Source organism: Alligator mississippiensis, chromosome 1 (assembly GCF_030867095.1).
Source record: "Alligator mississippiensis isolate rAllMis1 chromosome 1, rAllMis1, whole genome shotgun sequence".
Lineage (NCBI taxonomy): Eukaryota > Metazoa > Chordata > Crocodylia > Alligatoridae > Alligator > Alligator mississippiensis.
The window spans coordinates 408,360,501-408,379,587 of record NC_081824.1 but is presented as its reverse complement, the minus strand read 5'-3'; the positions used below and the strand labels follow the sequence as shown (position 1 = coordinate 408,379,587).

The window sequence follows — 19,087 nt, the reverse complement described above, 5'->3', positions numbered from 1 at the left end:
GTGCACATAAACCTGTTTGAAAATGACTGAAACAGGTTTGAGATAAACCTGGTTGAATGTAGCATCAGACTTAACTGATTTGTGTCAAATCAGTTTATGCAATGTCTGTACCAGATGTCTTCCTGGTTTAAGTTAAATCAGAATCCTCCAGCATCCCACAGGCTTTGCAACTCTGGGCAGGGCTTTGCTCCAGCCCAGGAGGGCTGGCCCCACCCTTCTGCTCTGGCAGAGACTGCACATAGAACGGGGTCTACCTGGCTTCCTCCTGCTCCCTCCCTCCCCCTCACCACTCCCTGCTCAAGGAGGGATTCCCTTTTCCCCTCTGCCTTACACAGACCCTCTCAGCATTATCTAGCATACCACATGCTGGCTACAGTCCATGCTCTGGGAGACTGGACAAAGACAGACAAGACAGTGTTGGCTTAGGGATTTTTAGAGCTGATCAACAAGTAGCTGGTAATGTCCATTCCTTGGAAAAAGTTGTTTAAGAAGAGCTTGAATTAATGAGAGAGGCTTTGTTCTGTTTGATAGGGTAATAAATGCTAACAATTCCCTGTGTAACTCCCTGCTGTGTAACTCACTGCTCTGTTATCAACTCCCTGCTGGCTCCCTGCTAGTCAGGAGGGAGGTGGGAACCTCTCCCTAATCAAAGCCTCCTGCCAGGGCCTGGCCACACCCCCTCTGCTCAGCATTATAGAAGGGAAGGGAGGGCTGCTCTAGTGCTCCCCGGCTTCAAGCCTGAGCCACTGCAGGCAGGTGCCTGAATTTCTGGAATGAAAGGGAATTTCTGTCCACCTCTAAATCGGTTCAAGTTTTGCAGGTTAGACAAACATGAAAAGATTAAATCAATTCAGGCTCAGGATTTTTGAATGTCTGTGTGTAGCCAAATAAAGAAGTCTTCATTAAAAGCATTACACACTGTGGTGTTCCATCTACAGCACTGAATCTTTTTAAATCTGTATTTTAATTAAAGGTAAGTAAATGTTTGGGTTATATAATTGTGTACAAAACAATTACAGATCTAATGATTATGATTATAACATGGAATAGTATGCTAGTAATGGAGACATGTTGAATTTTATAAAGATTGTGAGATTCTCGGATAGTAGGCCTTGTATAAATGTAGAACATGGAATGTGGATTTTTCTGAAAAAGCACAGAACTTTTCAGGATGTGTGTGTCAGTAGTCTTGATTGATTTCCTTGGAATAGCTGAATCAGTGTGAAGATTCAGGCATGGTGGAAATCTTGCAGTAGTGTTTCATTCTATTTGTGTTTTTATTCATTGCCCTGGTATCTGAATGCCTGTGAGGCTGGGTTTTTTTCCCACCTTCCCAAGAGAACAGAATGCAGCTTTAAAGTGGTCACTAGGAAAGTGTGTAGCCTTTTGTGGGTGTGTAGCCTTTTGTAGGTGGACTTATATATGGTTCTTAGTAGTTCAAAATGGGTGAGACAGTAATATTATTAAAGCTCACACAGTCTTATATTCTTAATTAAACAATTATTTTGCTTTTACTAGCAGCTCATAAGCAGAAATAACTAAAATAGCAAATCCCTGTGGTGGCTGAGCTACAGAAGTTTGTAGACTTCTACCTCCGGGTGGTTGTGAAGATAATGTAGCTGTTTCTAGCTCTAAGTTTAACCAGAGAGAAAGAATAAATACTTTAAGGTTGTTATAGAGACATATCTATTTGGATGTTGTTGGTTTTTTTAACAGAGGGTAGGTTAAACATAATTATTTATCATAAATTTGAGGTTAAAAATAATTTTTTATCATAAGCTTGAGAAATGTGAATGATTCAGGAAGAGCAAACTGCATCCCATGGTAAAATACATATTGAAGAAACAAGGGGTTGAATATTTTTACAAATCATTGTGCCTAACTATTTTTATGGGTGTCTTGGGGAATAGAACTCTATAGTGATAAAGCTATCAGAAAAGCATATTTATTGGAGAGCTCAATTACCTCAAAAACAGAAAACAAAAGGACAAGTGTACTCTTTTGAAATTATGGAACACCTCAATTTGTTTTTACTTTGAACTGTATACTAATGAGTATTTATTTGGTGACTTGAGAGCATTATGTTTTCTTGCCTCTGCCCTGGACCATTAATTTCTCTATTCAGCTTTTAACGAGCAGTTAATGACCTCCAGAAATGATATTGTTGCTGTTATGGAGAGTATTAAGTAACCTCTTGACCTTCTTCTGTAATTTATCGTATGTATTATGCTGTGCTTAAGGTAATTAGTCTGAATTGTCTTGTATGACACTTAAACATTCAGATGGCCTCTTCAGATTTCATTGTTTCTACAGGCAGGGGATTTGGCTTACACACAGATTTTTCTCTTTGTTTAACTGTTGCTATTTAGAAACCAAATATAGTTAAATTAGTTCAACCCTTCATGCTCTCCAGATGCATGCTGAATGCTGTTCCTGGTAAACTCAATGGTAAACAGGTACCTATTCATTCAGTTTGGGGAGTCAAAGAAGGAGAGCCAGGGTGCTAGCTACCATAAAACTCCCTTGAGAAGGGGCAGGCAAGCTTTTCCAGCTGTGCACCAGAATGACCCACCATGGGTCAGAGGCAGGTAGGAGCACAGGAGCTAGGACTCTACTGCCTTCATTTCTCATCTCCTTGGTGGCATGGTACCCACAGCTGAATCCTCCTCCACCTCCAAATGCTGCCAAAGCCCCACATCTGTGGGCCAGATCCACAGGTTCTTTTGGCCAGATCTAGCCCTCAGGCAATAGGTTGCAGCCCCTTACTGTTGAGTATGGTTGACTGCAGAAATTAGTGTGATTTTACCATGTTGTATTACCTGGGTTTGGGGACAAACTATGGGTGCTCAGAATTTATGTGAATAAGAACCCAGACATTTTCAAGAGTTATGTAGCAGAGGCAGGTATAGAGTACAGTTTTCTAGAGGGGCATTCAGTTATCTTAAACATGAGATGATTTATTTCCTGCAAAACCCTATTCCCTTTACCACAAGTCTTATAATTTCTTTAAAAAAGAGAGAAAAAAAACTTGGCATCCTAAAGGCATGCTACCTCATTCATTATATAATCCAAAACCATTCCCATTCAATCCAACCTATCATCCTTACCAAATGGAACAAGGATCATATGGGAAAAGTAGTACACGGTCAGGTTATTAAAGATTGCAAATGGTGGATTGAATTTTCAAATATGGCTACTCATATTTTGTCCACAGAGCTAGTAATTGTGTATAGTACTTTCTTATTTTATGTTTGCAAATGCATTGTTAGATATGCCATTTGGCGCATGTGCAAAATATGTAAGCATCTTAGTATTTAATACAATGGTTTTGTATCCTTGATTGCATGTTTTTATAACAGGGAAAATATTTACGGTGATTTGATTGCAGGAGATAGCAGGGAAAAAAAAGAATTTCTACCTTAGGCTGTAAGACTTGTGTGGTAATCAATTAAATGTAAAAAATGACAGTAATGACAACTAAGCTATCCTGTCTTGAAAGTGAACATGACAGGAAGCCCTGTAAGCTAGCACCACGTAGAACAGAGTTTGGTTTCTGTTAATCAGAAAGCTGATTAAAAAAATTAAATGAGACGTGGAATTAGTTGCATGAATTGGTTGAGGTGATCAAATTAAAGATTTTATGCCTTTTACACTCAGTATACACCTATGAAAAGGCTGTGGAAAATGGTTTAGACTTTTTGAACTAATTAATTGCTAGATGTAAATTATGTAAGTCCATGATTGACTGTAGATGTCAGTGTTTAAAAACTCCACTGCATTAGGGTAACCACACTAAGGCCAATGGCTATTTAGTATAGCTGTGATTATTATTCCGTACTGTTCGTACCTGTTTCTTGGCATGTACGTGTAATATTAGTATGAAAGGGGGCCATCCTGGGGCTGGCTCTCATGTCAGCACACCTACCTGTCTAAGTAGGGCACTTTGCCCACTCTCTCCTGCCACGACTTGCTGTTCCCAAAGCTGGTATATAAATACAGGAGGTTGCCCATTTTACTGCCCTGATGCCAGGGAGTGCTGTACACAACTCTGACCTCCCGTTATCAGGTCCCATGCATTGTAGATGGCATCCTTAATTCGCTCTATGCTCTGGCTTGAGGCCAAGCCAGACTCAGCTCCTTGCTAGGCCTCATACATATGTCCTTTCACCCTGCCCCATTGGGCCTAACTCATACTGCCCCCTTCTCACTGGGGCGCCTCACACTCCAGCCTCTCTCACCGGGCCTCTAACATGCTGCCGCTCACTGGGCCACACCCAACCTGCCTTGCTCCCTTGAGCGACTGCATGGGCCATCAGACTTGTCTACTCATACTCCTTAGTGGGCCGGCATGCAGCCTCTCGGGCCCTCTTGCAACCCTCGTCTGAATGGTGACCCACCAATTCGCCTCACCCTGGGCAGAGCTCTGACCCAAGCCCCTCTGTTTTTAAGGGGTAATGGTTTTAAGCTGCAGCAGAGAAAATTTAGGTTAGAGGTTAGGAGGAATTTGCCGACCATGAGAGTGGTCAAGCATTGGGACCAGTCTACCTAGAGAACTTATTGTATCTTCATCCCTGGGAAGTCTGAAGAGCAGGTTGTACAGACTCTTGGCTGGGATGGTTTAGTCAGGGATGATCCTGCTTTGAGCAGGAGGCTGGACTAGATGACCTTGCAAGTTCATCAAGTACATTTTCCTAAGATTGTCAATGAAAGGATGCATGGCAAAGAACCAGTCACTACTTACCTTTCAGAAATTATTCTGCCTTCACCATATGCCAGTGCCTGTTGGTGTCCTTTAAGGTACGTTGAGATGGAGCACTCAGACTAATCAAGATACATGGTAATATATCTCTATCTGATATCAAAAGAATAGCTATGCTGTAGTATTGTATGTCAATTTTCCTCTCTTTGTATTACATGTAAATAATCCTGTATTCTCAATACTTCCCATGATAAAAAAAAAGAAGTGCTTTGTCATATTTGATAATAATGTGCAAAGACAACTCAGACTTGTAGGAAATTTTTCTTATCAGTGGTAAAATACATAGATTCAGAAGTGGTATTTTTATTTATTTAAATGCCACTTCAAGTGCTTGGTTTTATTTTTGGTTTGCTTTTTTGTGTAAAAGATATTTAAACCAATAATTAATTATTCCTATTATAATTTTCCAGAAGACTGCTAGTTTTTCCTTTGGGGATGCAGTGTGATATAGAACTTTTAAAATTGATTAAGCCTAATAAATTTTTCTCTCTTCTCAGTACTCCATTACAAGTGCAAACATGCTTCTCTTTCGATCACTTTCCAGGACAGAAAAGACCCTAGTGCATTTTGGGAACATGATTATGTTTTGGGCTCTGAAGTGACCAAAACAGAACCTTTAAAGCAGGAAAATCATTAAGATAGGGCAGACAGTATTTCGTCACAAAAGAGGGGGTTAAGGTATTGGAGAGAGGAACAATGATGAAAAAAATAACCCTCCAAGTTATTCTTCCAGCCTTATCCCTAGTACTTATTTTTTTCTGAGAATATTTGATTGGCATTATATGAGAACGATGCGATGAAGAGGAAGCAAATTTGGTACATCGTAAGTGAAAAAAGAAGATACAATAGGACTAAATAATGTTCTAAAATACAAAATTTATAAGGTTGTACACAAAATAAAATAAAATTTTGGGTCTTTTTATGTATTGTCCTATAATTCACACATGATTCTGTTGCTCAAAATGAGTAAATTTTCTCATCTGTCTCCATACTACAAGTGCACTATGGTGGGTGGTCTAAAAGAGTAGACATACTCTAACCCAGTGATTTTATAACCCCAAGTGATGCAAATCGTTTTTAAGGGTACCACACAATATTAGCCCTGTTAGGTGTGCAAATACCTACACATGATTCATAAGATAAACCCAGGGGTTTTAAATAAGAATACATATAAAACATGGATTCTTATTTAAACAGTGTCAGAAATATTCTGGCCTTGTGTGGTCTTCTGGCTAAGTACAGACATTCAGCCTGAGGCTAAATAGATTCAGTCTTCACCAGTTAGTCTAAGCTGCGTAGATTGAACTGATAAGTAAGTGAACAGACCTTCATTTTGATTCTGGAAATGCAGCCACATGCCTGCAGTGGCTCAGGCCAGAAGTCGGGAGGGGTGTTAGAGCATGCCAACTGCTTAGTTGGAGCAGACAGCTTGGGCCAAGCCTAGCCCACCTGCCCTGCAAGGTGGGGTTTGCAGGGCAGGTGCAAAGCATCTTATGATGCTGGGGAATTGTGAGTTAACTTGAATCTGGAGGGCATCTGGGACAGAAGTTAAATAGTGCCCACCGGCTTCTGGACTGAGCCACTGCAGGCATGCGGATACATTTCTGGAATCAAAATGACGGTCTGTTCACTTACTGATCAGTTCAATATAAGCAGCTTAGACTAACCTGCAAAGATTGAATTGATTCAGCCTCTGTCTTTTTGACTGTCTGTCTTAGCCAGAAGGGAAAAGCAGCCCCTGCTATGATTTTTTCATCTGCACCCTCGCTACCAGCCCTAGCAGCAGCGTGAAGAGAACAAAGATGGAGTGGGGTTTAATTCCTGCCTCCATCCCCTGTCCCAGCAGCATGGACCTGAGCTGGGGTCTGCCTGACCAGGGCGCAGCAGCCCATGTCAGGGTCAGCAGGGTGGGGTTTATTCTCACCTCTGTCCCCTCTCCCCCGAGGGCGTGCAGCTGGGGTCTGGCAGCCACAGTTGCTGCCTCTGCCACTTGCACTTGGCCAGCAGAACCTGGCTGGGATTCCCCGGGGGGAGAGGGGATGAAGTGGGGAATAACCCCCTCCCTGCCACCTTTCCCTCAGGGGAGCCATGCCAGCTAGTGTTTGGCTATGACTTCACCCCTGCTGCTGGACTGGTGAGGGGGTAGCAATCCTAATGGGGCAGCAGCCCCTGTGATGATGGTGTCCCTGGGAACGCAAGCCTCTTCCCGGTGGGGGTTGTACTGCCATAGACTGTGTGGGTCAAGCAGTGGTGGCAGTGCTGGGAAGCTTGGGGGGCTATGGCCACCCTAAATTTGGCTTAGCCCCTATAGCCACCCATCCCTGCCCTGTTGCCACTGCTGCTCACCCTGCGCAGGCTGCAGCAGCTATGCCTGCCCTGCTGCCACCTGCAGTGTATGGAAAACATTCTGGGCCAGTGCCTGGCCATGCCTCTGCCACCTGCAGCAGTAAGGGGGAGGGGGACCCTGACACGGGCTGTTCCACCCCAGCCAGGCAGACCCTGGCTTGGGTCCATGCCAGTGGGACAGGGGATGGACAGGGAATTAAACCCCGCTCTATTTCTGTATGCTTCACGCTGCAACCAGGTCATAATGAATCGAACTGGAGAGTGGGGCACAATGCCTCACAGGGGCTGCTGCAGTCCTGCCTGGCAGACTCTGGCTGGAGTCTTTGCTGGGAAAGGTGGGGGAAGGGGGAATAAACCTCTTTCATAGATTGATTCATAGATTGTTAGGGGCTGGAAGGGACCTTGCAGATCATCAGATGCAGACACCCGCTCTAGGCAGGAAGACAACTGGGGTTAAGTGACCCCAGCCAGGTGTTCAGTCTCCTCTTGAAAACCTCCAGGGTAAGTGACTACCACCTCTGGAAGGATTTTATTTTACAGTCTGGACACACTGACTGTGAAGGAGCTTTTCCTGGTATTAAGCCTGAAGCGACCTTCCAGGATTTTGGATCCATTGATCCTGGTCTTCCCCGGAGGTGCCCTTGTGAACAGTTGTGCACCAAGCTCCTGATGTACTCCTCTAATATAGCGGTAAGCCGCTATTAAGTTCCTTCTCAACCTTCTGTTCTTTAGACTGAAGAGGTCCAGGTCCCTCAACCTTTCCTTGTATGGCTTGCTTTGCAAGTCCCTGATCATATGGGTGGCTCTTCTCTGGACCCTCTCAAGTTTTTCCACGTCCTTATTGAAGTGTGGCACCCAGAACTGGATGCAGTACTCCGACTGTGGTCTCACCAGTACTGCGTACAGAGGGAGTATCACTTCCGTAGTTTTACGCGAAATGTATCGGTTGATGCTTGCCAGCGTATTGTTTGCCCTGCTGACCACCAGCTTGCACTGATGGCTCATATTCATATGATGGTCAATCATTACCCTTCGGTCCCTTTCGGCCATGGTGCAAGTTGAGCTGTCATCACTGGGCCTATATGTATGTTGAAAGTTGTTTGCCCCCAGATGGAGCGCCTTACACTTGGAAGTATTAAACTTCATCTGGTTCTGGTCTGCCCAACTCTTGAGCCTGTCCAGGTCCACCTGTATCTGCAACCTATCTTGTAGTGTGACTGCACTGCCCCATAACTTGGTTACATTTGCGAACTTGGACAGTGAGCTTTTCACTCCCCCATCCAAATCATTGATAAAGATGTTGAAAAGCACCGGTCCAAGCATGGACCCCCAAGGTACACCCCTGGCCACTTCGCACCAGGATGACACAGATCCGTTCATGAGAACTCTCTGTGTCCTACCATGTAATCAGTTTCCCACCCACTGAACTGTTGAGCAGCTGAGCCCACAATCTTCCAGTCTTCCCACAAGGATATCATGGGATACTAGATCAAAAGCCTTTTGGAAGTCTAGGTATATAATGTCTACCACATCTCCTGCGTCCAGGTGATGAGAGACCTGATCATAGAAGGAGATGAGATTCGTAAGACAAGACTCACCCACGACAAAGCCATGCTGCTGTCATTCAGAATCTTACCTTCTGCTAGCGTATCGCACATAGATTCTTTAATGAGCTTTTTCAGGATTTTCCCTGGGATAGAGGTTAGGCTAATTGGCCTATAGTTGCCCGGGTCCTCCCTCTTTCCCTTCTTGAGGATGGGCACAATGTTGGCCCTCTTCTAGTCGTCAGGGATTTCCCCAGTGCACTACGAATTCTGAAAGAGCTTTGTCAGGGGTTCCATGATGACCTCAGCCAGCTCCTTCAACACTCTTGGATGGAGTCCATCTGGTCCTGCTGACTTATAAATGTATAGCTTCCCTGCCTCCTTCACCTTAGGGGGGGCTGGCATCCCCACCGCTGCTCCAGCTAGAAATCAGAGGGACGGAGCCAGCCCTTCTCCATTGGAGTAAACAGCCCAGCCCAGAGCTGCAGAGCATGCTGGGATGCTGGGGGACTATGGTTTAACTTAAACCAGGAAGGGTTCTGGGACAGAAGTTCCATAAACTTGACCTCATCAGACTGACCGATTTGACCTCAGTCAGTCTGATACTACATTCAGCCAGTTTTGTCTCAAACTGGTTTTGGGCATTTTAAAACTGGTTTATGTGCACTAAACTTCTGTTCTGTTACAGGTTTAAACAAGTTTCTGATCACTTAAACCAGTTTATGTGTGACTGTTGGCTACAAAGCACGAACTCACAGAATCATCATAAAATTCTAGTTTATTGTACAGATGCAAAAGTCAGACCATAAATCTTGGTGCTGATCCCCTCAAACACACACACACACACACACACACACACACACACACACACACACACACACGCTAGCTAGCTAGCTAGCTAGCTAGCTATGAACACTAAGCACTAGTGTCAAGATATACCTATCCCCAAGCGCTGGAGTCTGCCATCGATGGCCAGTCGAGGCTTTCTTCAGTGCGATGTTGCTGCAGAACGGGGTTGCTGGCTGGTCCTTCTCCCTGGACAGGCAGAGTACTGGTCAGGTTAAAAAGGGTGCCCTTGGGGGTCATTCTTCGCTGCCTTTTATCCCTCTCTGGCAGACTTTGGTGACTCCCCAGTTCTCGGGTTTACCCAATCCAGGGGTTGTTGACCTCAAGGGACGTCCCTCTTGGTAGCTGCTGGATGGCAGCTATCAGCCCCAGGGGTCACGTCTGCACGTACAGTCTTAGGAGTCCATTGATGAATTTTGATTGATTCACTGCCATGATGAGTAGAGCTCTGGAAGTGGTTGATTGGGGGTATTTCAGCCCCAAGGGTCTGTTTCCAGTGTTGATTAGTTCAAACCGGGGCTTCCGCACCTTCAACAGTGAAGTTTCTGGGAATTCCTGGCTCTTTATTGATTCTTTCCTCTTCTTGGTCTGTAGTTTTGTAGGTGTTAATTGCCGCTCATTAACATGCTTATCCAGACTAGCTACTGTTACACAATCAACCATGATTCATTCAGGGGCCCGCTCCATATAGAGATTCCTGCCCTTGCTAACATTGTTACATGGTACAACTTACTTTTAAACTTAAAGTACATTTGTAAAAGCATGTACAAGCTCTATTTTCACTACAAATGTACCTTATATAAAAATAATAATGATATAATAAAAGAAAGAGAGTGAGGAAGGAAGAAAAGGTAGAAAAGAGAAAGCATCCCCAAAAGGGGGCAAATGCTAAAAGAGGGGCTTTTGCCATATGGAGTCATCATTTGACATTTGAGGCGGGGAGCAGACAAAAGGGATTTCTTGCTACATTATTTCCCGTCAGGGTGATGTCGCTATAATATTTGGCCTAATGCTTTAGCCTCATCTATTTTAGCATGGACAGTACGTAGGGTGGCAATGAGTTTACAGTACAGGAATATAGTTAGGAATGTTAAAATTTCATTAGGGTGAAGAGTATTACAATGGGGTGGATCATGAGGTTCAGGATACCAGTGGCAGTTGGAGACCAGCCCAGGAGGGTTTCTCAGGGGCTGTACTGGGTGACTTCTTTGATTTTGGTGAGTACCTGGGTGACTTGGTGGTTATTAGTTTAGATGATAGTATAGGTTTTGTTGACTTGGGACTGTAATGCTTACAGGGCATGTTGGAGTTCTGGGTGTGTGGTAGCATGTCTGAGGGCTTGAGGGGATATACCTAGGTGGACTGGGGTAAGTTTAAATTTTAAAAGCTTGTACTGTGGGGTGATTGACTGATGTAATATTGTTCTCTTTCTGTACTGAATGTCGCACCCAGTGATGGATCTGACATTACATAGATATTGTGTTGCAGGCCAGTAATATTATAAAATTCATTCATTGTAATGGATTGACAAAGGGTACGGACACGAACACATCCAAAACCAATGCTCACAAGTAGGGATTGAGCACTGGGGTCTTTGAACATTACATAGGGACGAATTGAAAAATCAGGGTCAAAACAAAGGGTTTGGGACTGTAACATAAATTCTTCACAAAGGAAACCGGAGCCAGCATCCTCACAGTTATTGACTGTGATGGCTTTAAGTTGGTCATTAGGTTGTTTTAGAGTCCAATGCTTGCCTGTTTGTGGGATTATGTTCCCAATGTTATTATTGGGAATACTTGATTTATTTTACCACTAACCACCCCCATGATTATAAGATTGATGGACAACAAATTTGGATCAAACTTGAATTGTATTAGCCGGTTATAAGGGGTTAACTGTGGAGACTGCCTGGTTTCCTTTCTTAACAGATTTTGTAGTTCTAGGGGGATGTATCCTTTCAGGCCTTGGAGTATAATACTTTTAATTACGTCTAGGTACCATACCTGGGCCTGGGTGCACATGAGGGCAAGAGAGGTGTTTTGCCCTAGGGCTATGATTGCTTCAGTTAGGGTGTGGGAATCCTGGGAAGCTACTTGAGTCATCCACTGCATAAGGGAGACAATAGAGACACTTAACTGAATAGAGGTTTCAAAATTGTCCCTTGTAGATCCATCCAAGTGGTGAAGCAGATTTCCCACAGTTGCCAATCTGTTCTGGAGCACCTCTGTATTTATGGTATTACGGATACTGGTGCCAGTCCCAATTGCTCCTAGCACTGTGTCTAGTGATTGTTGGCGTATGGGCCACTGGATCCAGGGCTGTTGGAGGGCTCATATGTGACCTGCTGAGTCCATGCCTGCCATCCAGCACTTAGTGGGATGACATAATTGGCACACTCTGGATACAACTTGGTGATGCTGTGGGATTGCAGATTGATAGTGACATTCCATAGGGTTTGTGTCATATTAGTCAATACTGATATCCTGCTTTACTATGAAAGGTCCGATCTCATGTCTTTCTGCTTTGTCATGGATTATGATTTCTGTCACTAGGATTGGGGAGTCCTTGGAAGTAGAAGCTTCCCACAGTCCAGAGCTGGATAACGAGAAGTCATACACTAGGGTGCCACAGCTGGATAAGGGACATTCCTCAGGGCAGTTGGGGGCATTGAGGGTAGAGTCTATGGGTTCAGATTTTGGATGGGTGAAGTTGATAGCCAACTGTCCTTGTGGAGAGCTGATGGTCATTTGTGCTGGGACGTCTGGACTAGTACTCTTGCTGCCCCAGCACACCTAGATGGTGTGTTCCCCAGCAGGCAGGGGACTGGAAAGGTTCCACGCTATACAGGAACAGGGGGGAGGTGGTGGTAGAGAGGGTATGGTTGTGGACACTGTGGGGGCAGGTGTGAGTCTGGGCGAACGAATCAGTCTAAAAGCACGGGAGTGCCCTGTACACCCATTCAGTCCATCCTGCATCCACCTTGGCATTACCCTTCCTTCTGCTGGAATGGGAATTCTGGTGGTTCTCCAGAATTTATCACCCTGGTAATCCTGGATTTCCCTACCAGGATTCAATCCTACATGATCACACTCTGCAAGGGGATCGCAAATAGACTTGAGAAAAATGACAAGGTGGGAGGAATCATTCAGGTTAAATTAATTTATGCCATTCCGAATCCGCCAGGAGTGGGCTGCCCAAAGTTTAGCCTTTCTGCCAGCCACTGTAGGTCCTGGATGCCTTTCTGGTCAGCCTTTCTGGTCAGCCACTGTAGGTCCTGGATGCCTTTCCTGGCTGGCATCACAGCTAGCCACCTCCAGACAGCATTTGACACCTTTGCTTTCTAATGTCAGTTCACTGTTTGAATCACAGTGAAGGCTGGCAGTAAGCGGGAGGATCCACATGCAAAGGATTCCCCACAGACCTAGGATCTCCATGTTGAAAGCTTTAGCACTTAGAACAAAACAAAACAAAACAAAACAGAATTGGCTCAGGAGGGTAGGGGAAAAGAATTGGGTAAATTAGTCAGAGGTGTGTGCCTGCTTTAATGCAAGTCTTTGTAGATTGGTGGGGTGACTACCTATAAGAGTGTGGCCGTCATAATTCAAGGACTTCTCTGGCCTTTCCCTGCCTCAACATCGGGGTGAGCACTGATCAGTTCGTCCAATGCGTATTTTCCAACAGCACAGAGCTGTTCCTTCCTGCTGGAAAGGGTGGCTGGCAGGGTTAAGAGATAGTTTACCTGGTTCCTCAAAGGTCGGGTGGTTTTATTCCTTCACTTTTCAAACCGCCCTTCTCATGATGAAGGGAAGTATCCTATTAGGACAAGGCTAGATTCAAGGTTAGGTTTATTCTGCCTCTTTGAACAGTTTCAGTTGTGACACATGTACTCATTTCCCAGATTCTCTTTTATCAATTTGGACCACAGTTGGGCTCAATCGATTAATGATAGTGAAGGGTCCGACCCATTTACACTCTAGGACATGTGCCTTGGGGTGACTCTAAGATACATGACCAACTGTCCAATTTCCCATAGCCTGGGAAGCTGTTCGAGCTGCTTATCCATCTGCAGCCGAGCTTGCTGGATAGCCTCATTAATCTGCAGCTCCTGCTGCCTCAAACGATATGGGAGCTCTTTTACCCATTCAATAATTTTTGTGGGCTGTGGATTGTCCAGGCTGTCTAGGTATGGGATAAGCCCGGTGGGTATTAGAGCCATCCGTTTGCCAAATAGAATCTGGTAGGGCTGGAGGCTGGTTCCCAAGTGGTTCCCGCTCCAGAGAGTAGCTAAGATCAAAGGAAGTTTAAGATCCCAATCTGTACCTGTTATATTTACCACCTTCCTTAATGACTCCTTAATTGTCCTATTCATCTGCTCTACCTGCCCAGAAGCTTGAGGGTGGTGAGGAATGTGCCACTTCTGCCTGATGCCTAAGGTTTTCAGCAGCTATTTGACAACAGCTCCGGTGAAATGGGGACCTCGGTCTGAGTCAATAATTTTAGGGGCCCCAAACCTGCATATTACTTCTGTCCACAGCTTTTTTGCTGTGGTTTCAGCAGTGTGGGTATGTATGGGGAATGCCTCAACCCATCCACTGAAAGAATCTATGTTCACCAGCAGATACTGGTTTCCCCTGGCTGTGCGGGGAAGCTTATCAGTGTAATCCATTTGGATTCATTGCCATGGGACCACTATCTTCTGGTGAAGTAGCCCCGTGTCCTTTGGTTTCGCTCCCTCCCCTGCACAGTGTAAGCAGTTCTGCACCCACTTCTTGACACCTTTAGACATCCCTGGCCAGTAAGCAATCTCCTGCACCCTGGCTGTAGTGGCTTTGGGTGCTTCATGTCGGAGACTGTGACAGGCACTAATAATTTCCTCTCTGCAATCCAGGAGTGGCACCTATCTAACCTCCCCAGTTCCCTGATGAACAGCATACTCCTCCTGAATTTTCCAATTTTGGTGGCTTGAGGACTGGGTTTGTATTGCTGAGATATCCTCCCGTGCCCCTTTCTTTGCTGCAGCATCTGCTAATTGGTTCATTTTGGTATCTAAGGTGTCAGCCTTTTGATGACCCTTAACATGTCGAATGCATAGTGAGGATGGATATCTTTGAATCCATTCCCAAATTGCCTGCCAGTCAGTCTTTTGAGCAATTTACTTGACATCAGCGGTATGCCAATTAGCTTTGTTCCAATTGTATACCCAATGTAACAGAGCATTAGCACAGAAGTTTGAATCAGTGTAGATCCATAGTTTCCCTTCAGGTGGACTATGCTGTTCAAGGAGTTCCCTTATGGCTCTCACTTCAGCAGCTTGTGCTGAATACCCTGGTGGCAAGGGCCCCCCTATCTGATCATTATTTAAAACTACATCTATATTCATCCCTTGGGGTCCCTCTGGGAACTGGATACATGCAATTACCCCCTTACACACAACCACAGCTGTTTCCTGCCCCATGAAGGACCAGAGTATGATTCAATCGGTTTCAAACTGCTTCAGGTCCCATTTTCTTCCAAATACATTTAGCGCAGCTCCGGTATCCAGGAGTGCACTGGTATGCCCTTGGGTTCCCACCGTAATGGGTATTCTGGGTCTCCCTCCTGAATCCCAATTGAGGGTCTCCAACTTCTCCCATGAGCCTGGGCTTTGCTCACAGGTCCTGCCACGGGGGCCCCACCAGTGCTCTTCAGGGACCGGTGCTGAGGGTGCAATTCTATTAGACTGGGAAGGTGCTGCTCCTGCTGCACTCAGCTCTGCCATCCTGATAAGCAGCTCGGCCAGATGCTTCCCATTCCACTTTTCGTTGGTTTCCCCATGATGCATTAAAAATTTCCACACTGCTGCCCGAATCCCATTGTCCCCCTCTCTTTCCCTTGTTACTTTTGAGTTAACCCAGTATGGGCTGGGGCGTTGATTTGGACCTCCACCCCTCCTGTCAGATTTGGGGTATGCGCTCTCATTGGAGTAAGTAACCACATAACTCGGTGTGTCATTGGGCTTTTCTTTGAACTGGGTGGCTGCAATCACCCCCCCTTGTCGTCCAACTAATCGCTCTGCATCCTGAGCCCGGGCTAGGACTTCCCCCAGAGCATAATTCCGGGCTTCTTGGAGTGGTCCCATTAGCCCAATTATAGACTGGTGCATGCCCTCCTGCACCTCCTTCCAAAATCCCAGGGGGTACTCTATATCTCTTATATCATGTGTCCAGTTGTCTGCCCTGTTGAAGGGCAGCACTGACCCTGATAATAGCTCCAACATGACACATGGGATTACACAGTCCCTCACAGGCTCCCCAGGGGTATGGTGACTTGCCCCAAATTGTCCCTTAAATGTTTTCCTCCCTAGATTAATTCCCAAATCCATTACACTCCTGGGAATAGTGTCTACCCCAAAGCCACTCTCAGGGCTCATTGCTGCCTGAACCTCCGGGGTGGCACAAGCCCTTAATAGGTGGTGCCATTCATGGGTACTCAGGGTTTCACACTCCACTACATTCAGGGATTTCTGCAACCACTGTCCCAAATTCCTAATGTTAGCAGGTCCCAGGGTCTTACCCAGGGCGGCTAGATCAGTTCCACTAAGGGGAACCGTCACTTGTGTGGTGTCTCTAGGGTTGCCCTGTGCATCCCGAGTAACTGAGGTCTGCGTGATTGCCCTCACCTTAGGTACCAGGGTGCTCTCCTTTTCAGACTTAGGGTCTTTAGAGGAGGGATCCCCTGTATTTTCTGGGTCTTCCCACATCTCCCCACCCCAAATTTCTCCCGGATTGAAGGGGATGTCTGAATCCCAGGCTTGGTCTCCCTGGATGAGAGCTGCTACTAGCAGGCTACGCTTCTGGAGCTCCTTTTTCAAGCGGCTAATGGTATTTAGACAGAGGCTATGCTTTACATTGACTCCCTTCTCAGCTTGGTCTTTAGCCATTGTCTTTACCAATTTTTGCAAGGCTTCTCAGCTAGCCTTTTCTTGGTCCAATAATTCCAATTGTTGGGCATTGTCTCGATTTATCTTTCTCAATTGCTCATTCTCATTTTCCAAATTTCGGGAGAGCCCCTCTAGAATCTGATTACTGGTTTCCAATTAGACGCATTTATCTTTTAGAATTTGGATTTGCTCCTCCTTTTCCTCAATTTCAGAGACTCGCTGAGCTTTTTCCTCAGCTGCTGTTTTTACAGCATGCCACAGTAGCCAGACCAAGGCACTGTGTTGTCTTTGAGCTGAGGGTCTCTCACAAAGGCAGAATTTTTCAAATTGGTCCTCCATGTCCCATATGGAAAAGCCTGGGGTGCACCCATCCCCCTCCATGGGCTGGGTCGACCCTTCAGAATCTCCTTATTCAGGGGGGAAATTTTCTCCCTCTGTACACACCTAGCCTCTTGGTCTCCCACTTTAGGGGCCCTTTTCCTAAACAGGGACATTTTCTTCAACATACTTGAAGCCTTACCCCCAAACAACAAAACAAAACAAGCAAACAAGTCCGAGCCCTCACGCTGCCCGCAGGCTATTTCCAAACAATGAAAACAAAATTAAACAAAACAAACAATTCCCGAGAGTCAGTTTCCTTGAGCCCTCACACTCCCTCATGGACGTAGCCCTCCCCTGTCCTGCAGATCGGACATGGGTTCTATCTGTTTCTGAATCCTGAGTCCTGCACTCCCCTGTCCTGCAGATCGGGCGTATAACCAAAGCCCATCCCCTTGGGTGACTATAACCAAATGCCCACTTTTCTGTGGACGTGGGTTCTATCAGGAGACAGTCTCCACAATTACCAATCAACACAATCCGTTAATAATCTTAGAATTTTGCCCACATTCTCCACCAGATAATGTTGGCGACAAAGCACCAACTCACAGGATCATCATAAAATTCTAGTTTATTGGACAGATGCAAAAGTCAGACCATAAACCTTCGTGCTGGTCCCCACACACACACACACACACACACACACACAGAGTAGCTAGCTATGAACACTACGCACCGGTGTCAAGATATATCTATCCCCAAGTGCTGGAGTCCACCGTCGATGGCCAGTCGAGGCTTCTTTCAGTGTGATGTTGCTGCAGAATGGGGTCGCTGGCTGGTCCTTCTGCCTGGACAGGCAGGGTACTGGTCAGGTCAAAGAGGGTGCCCTTGGGGGTCATTCTTCACTGCCTTTTATCCCTCTCTGGCAGACTTTGGTGATTCCCCAATTCTCCGGTTTACCCAATCCAGGGGTAGTTGACCTCGAGGGATGTCCCTCTTGGTAGCTGCTGGATGGCAGCTGTCAGCCCCAGGGGTCACGTCCACGTGTACGTGCAGTCTTAGGAGTCCGTTGATGAATTTTGATTGATTCACTGCCATGATGAATAGAGCTCCGGAAGTGGTTGATTGTGGGGGTATTTCAGCCCCAAGGGTCTGTTTCCAGCGTTGATTAGTTCAAACCGGGGCTTCCGCACCTTCAACAGTGAAGTTTCTGGGAATTCCTGGCTCTTTATTGATTCTTTCCTCTTCTTGGTCTGTAGTTTTGTAGGTGTTAATTGCCGCTCATTAACATGCTTATCCAGACTAGCTACTGTTACACAATCAACCATGATTCATTCAGGGGCCCGCTCCATATAGAGATTCCTGCCCTTGCTAACATTGTTACATGGTACAACTTACTTTTAAACTTAAAGTACATTTGTAAAAGCATGTACAAGCTCTATTTTCACTACAAATGTACCTTATATAAAAATAATAATGATATAATAAAAGAAAGAGAGTGAGGAAGGAAGAAAAGGTAGAAAAGAGAAAGCATCCCCAAAAGGGGGCAAATGCTAAAAGAGGGGCTTTTGCCATATGGAGGAGCTTCACATTTGAGGGGGTGGGGCAGACAAAAGGAATTTCTTGCTACATAACTTCTGTCTCTAGCCTTTGATACTATTTAAATCAGTTAAGTCTGATACTACATCCATCCAGGTTTATCTTAAACTGGTTTCAGCCATTTTGAAAATGGTTTATGTGCACTGAACGTCTGTTGTGTTATAGATCTGAACTGGTTTCTGATCATTTATACCAGTTTATGTGTAATTTTTGTCTCTAGCCCCCCGAGTTCTTTGCAAGGGCAGAATTGCCCTATTATTTTTCTGTAGTCAAACAAGTGAAAATTAAGAGCTGACATTTTCTGGTGCCTTGAGTCCAAAAAGTTCAAAGACCATTGTGCTAATGGTTATGGCTTTGCCCCAGGAGTGTGCAGTTGTTGTTGTTGTTTTTTTTGGGGGGGGGGGTCTTCCCTATTTCCCTTATTTCTGCTCATACAGCTGCTTGAAAATCTCTGACTGAGTCTATTAACTTAAATGGGTGAAAAATTAGCCACTAACATTTGAGGACTGAATAGAATTTCTAAATAACCATGGTAGTTTTATTTTGTTTTTAGTAGTTCTTTGTATTTATTAAATCAATAACTGCCTACTTACTTTATTTTTAAATAAAAACTGACTACCACACCAGGAACACGTGCCACATGTATCATAAATGATTAATTTTGGCATATAGGGGCAACTCTTAAAACTAGAGTTTTAATGAAAAAAACTAAGAGATGCTTTTCAGATGAATGTTATGAACAGCTGAGTAGAA

At 45.1% G+C, this 19,087-nt stretch overlaps 1 protein-coding gene across 1 annotated transcript in view; it reads left to right on the top strand.

Moving 5' to 3' along the window:
- The window catches only part of VWA8 (von Willebrand factor A domain containing 8), a 308,581-nt gene that overhangs the window by 41,668 nt on the left and 247,826 nt on the right, over positions 1–19,087 (top strand). The gene's annotated exons all lie outside the window — the stretch shown is intronic.